The sequence below is a fragment of the Castor canadensis genome, chromosome 8 (assembly GCF_047511655.1).
Source record: "Castor canadensis chromosome 8, mCasCan1.hap1v2, whole genome shotgun sequence".
Lineage (NCBI taxonomy): Eukaryota > Metazoa > Chordata > Mammalia > Rodentia > Castoridae > Castor > Castor canadensis.
Window position 1 is genome coordinate 94,171,672 of NC_133393.1, and position 4,039 is coordinate 94,175,710.

The 4,039-nt window shown below is 30.4% G+C and overlaps 1 pseudogene; it reads left to right on the plus strand.

The window, feature by feature from the left end:
* Positions 1 to 2,093: 2,093 nt before the first annotated feature.
* Positions 2,094 to 3,026, plus strand: LOC109680477 (olfactory receptor 2AP1-like; annotated as a pseudogene).
* Positions 3,027 to 4,039: the final 1,013 nt, after the last annotated feature.

Genomic DNA, 4,039 nt, shown 5'->3' on the forward strand with positions numbered 1-4,039 from the left:
TTTCCTCAGATGCTTTTGGTATGTCTTACCACACTGTTGGACGATTGTAAGTACTTTAGTATTATTTCTCTGAATATAAAACCTGTTAACAAAAATTGTTATCTCTACATAATTTTTAATTTTTCACATTCACATTCAGCTTGTATACTTATTATCATTTGTGCTAGATAATCTATTCAGACATGAACAACCACAATTTCAATTAACAGTTAAATTTATATTATTTATAGTGACTCAGATTATTCTATAACAGAATTTTTAAAATTATTCATTTATTCACATGTGCATACATTGTTTGGGTCATTTGTCCCTCCTGCCCCCATCCCCACCCTCTCCCCACTGCCCTCCCTTCCAGGCAGAACCTATTCTGCACTTTTCTCTTCCGTTGAAGAGTAGAAATAAGCAATAATAAGAAAGACATAGATAGCATTTTTGCTAGTTGAGATAAGGACAGCTATACAGAGAGATTCCTAGCATTGCTTACATGAACACATGTGTTAAAACCAAGGTTGATTCATCTCTAACTGATCTTAACACTGGTTCTTGAACCCTTTCTAGTGTTGATCTCTGTCACTTTAAGGTTTCTGTATTAATTCCTCTGGCATGCTAACTTAAAACTCTATAACTGTGGAGCATATTACAACTATTAAAATAGCAATGTACTAATTCTTACAATTAACTTATGAAATTTTAAACTAAGGACTATTTACTCCAAAAGTATAAATTGTTCATGTTATAATATTAGGACAACTTGATACCTCTCTAATATATTCTACTACACAATCACTTTTCTTAACTTGTCAAAAATTCTCCTTTGTCCATGTTAAATAATTTTGGAAATCTTACCTTGATAAGGACAAAATATTTGTGACTATGATTAACTAGTTGCATATTATAAGATGAGAAAATAACAATATATGTAGATAAATGAAAAGAATCATAATTTTTGAGTCAAAAAAGCATTATCTGATTAATATCTCTTCATATCTGCTGAAGGGATATATTAAAATGAAAATCTTGAAGAATTATATTCATAACTTAATTAGAGTATATTTTGACCAAATCTGTACAAATTTCTAGAAAACAACAGGAGCCTATTCTTGTGGGTAACTCATTTATTTGAAGTTAAAGAGAGGAATAGGTAAAGTTAAATACTATTCCTAGTTCAAATAACTAGAAACTAATTTGACTTGATGATCCAGTGTTATGTTGTAGTAAATTTTTCTCAAGAAGATGGAGAAACAGCTAATATTGATTGGGTTTGTTAGGAACAAACAAGTTCAAGAGCTGAACTTGAATTGATGTTTTAATAAAATGTAGTATGTTGATGGGCAGATCATGTATGTAGTATGACAGCACAATCAGTGATATTCCTTTGACTCAACTATTCACTGAGAGCTAATTGATCTATATGCCTTCATTAAGTGGTCAGGACATTTACTGAGTCCTTGTCATCAGTGAAGAACAGTACTTACCATGAATACTGAGTATTGTCAAAAACTAAGAAAGAACTCTATGCAGGCTTTGGACTGCAGTAGGTACAGTTATTAGTATTCACTAGTGAAATGGGAAAAAACAAAAAATACAAATCAATAAAAAGAAGAAAACAATTGAAATCAATTTAATTCTTATTCTTATAGTTCATACTTTTGTTTATGTTTGTGTTGTTGACTAATAAATTGCGTGTGAAGAGGATATTTTTACAGTAAGTTACAAAAATTTATTTAAATTTATTTTAGACTTTTCTGTAAAATATGACAGGAGCCAATAACTTAAGAGAGAAAAGTAAGAATACAAAGAATAAGAAAAGAAAATACAGACAAGTGAAAATGGTGAAAAATAAGTACCAATATAGTTTAGGAGAAATTATTAAACTTGTCCCTAAGAAGCAGAACTTTTGTTACTCTTAAAGGAAAATAATGTTGGCATTTTTGTTTTTCAAAATAAAGTATGTTGAAAAATTTAGACTTTAAAAGTTTGCTTTTAATTTTTTGGTGGATTTATAGTTCAATAAACATTTAGAACCTTCAAATTTATTTCAATCTTTATTATTATTATTGCTGTTCTCTACCTTGACTTTCCTGAAGTTAATGATGGGAAACCTAACATCAGTGACAGAATTCATTCTTCTTGGACTGACAGATAATGTCATGCTTCAAGCTGTGCTTTTCCTTTTTCTGCTTCTAACATATTTCTTGAGTATCATGGGAAATCTGACCATCATCATTTTGACCCTACTGGATCATCACCTCCAGACACCTATGTATTTCTTCCTCCAAAATTTTGCAATTTTGGAAATATCTTTTACCTCTGTCTTTGTTCCCCAAACTCTAGTCAATATTGGAACTGGAGACAAGACTGTCTCTTTTGCTGGTTGCTTCACTCAGTATTTTTTTGCAATCCTTCTGGGAGCAACCAAATTTTACCTTTTAGCTGCCATGTCTTATGATCACTATGTTGCCATTTGTAGACCTCTGCATTACACAGCTGTAATGAGCAAGAGACTTTGCATTCAACTTGTCCTAAGTTCCTGGCTCTCTGGTTTTGTAATTGTTATTGTGTCACATATATATCAGCTGCCTTTCTGTGCATCCAATGTCATCAATCATTATTGCTGTGATTAGACTATATTATTGCATTTGTCCTGTGTAGACACACATTTTGTAGAAAGGATTCATTTTGTCCTTGCTGCAGTGACCCTAATCCTCACCTTGTTTCTGGTGATTCTTTCCTACACCTGCATTATCAGGACCATTCTGAGAATCCCTTCCATTCAACAGAGAAAAAAACCCTTTTCTACATGTTCCTCTCACATGATTGTGGTCTTACTTTCTTATGGAAGCTGTATCTTCATATATATAAATCCTTCTGTCAAGGATGCAGAAAATTTTAGTAAGAGGGTGGCTGTTTTAAACACCTCCATTGCCCCTGTGTTGAACCCCTTCATCTACACTCTAAGGAACAAGCAAGTGAAAATAGCTTTCAAAGATATGGTAAGTAAAATGGCAACTTTTTTTAAAAAGTGAAACTCTTTGAGGCTCATTATTTTTATAATAAATGTTTAGAATACCAAAGTTGTAATATGCAATTTTAATATATTTTCTACATTTTATTATTAGCATTCTTATGTGTATACTGGCACAGTAAAAGTACTTTTTCATTGAGACATTTTTCATTTTACTCTCCTTAAACATATACAGATGTATTGTATTTCTTGTGTGGGATGTAGCAGAATATTTCTCCCCCATTATTTCCCTACCTTATCCTGTTATACAAAAATAAATTATTGATAAAATTTGAAATAATTCTATATATATATGTACATATATGTATGTATGTATGTATATAGATATATGTATATATGTGTATCCAGATGTGCATGTGTGTGTCCTCTAATCCTTCATTGTTATTTTTCTTTATTTAAACATCATTTTTAAAGAAAAGACTTGAGTAAATTCAGAATTGATATTTCTATTCCAATCCTTTAAACATTTACATGAAGAAATATAAGTGTTAGAGATTTACCAAACTTTTATTACAGTCAGTAGGTAGTGCTAAATTTGTATTTTGAATTCTTTATTTTTCAATTGAGTCATAATGGATAATTTAATACATAGTAGAGACATTGATAGAGTGTTGCAGTAAACTGTAGAAGAATAAATTGATTTAAAATGTATTATTTGTCAATTCCTGTATAATTATCCTTAGTTTTTCAATGTCATCTAAATATCTAACATACAATTGATGTTAGTTGATTTGTTACTTTGTGATGTAGACAGATGGGTAATTGAGTCATGAGTTCATTCATACATTTATTTATTGTTTTAAATACCATAATCAGTATATTAATTATATCCACTAAAACATTCTCTCACTGTGTGGTTGCTCAGTTTTAAAACACAGATTTAGGTATTAAGTACAGTTATGAATTTTAATAATAGAGATTATTCTTTTAAAACACACAATTACATGTATACACAAACACACATTTTGAAAGACAAGTCAGAGTAACCTATTTAGTACATGCTATATTAATGCA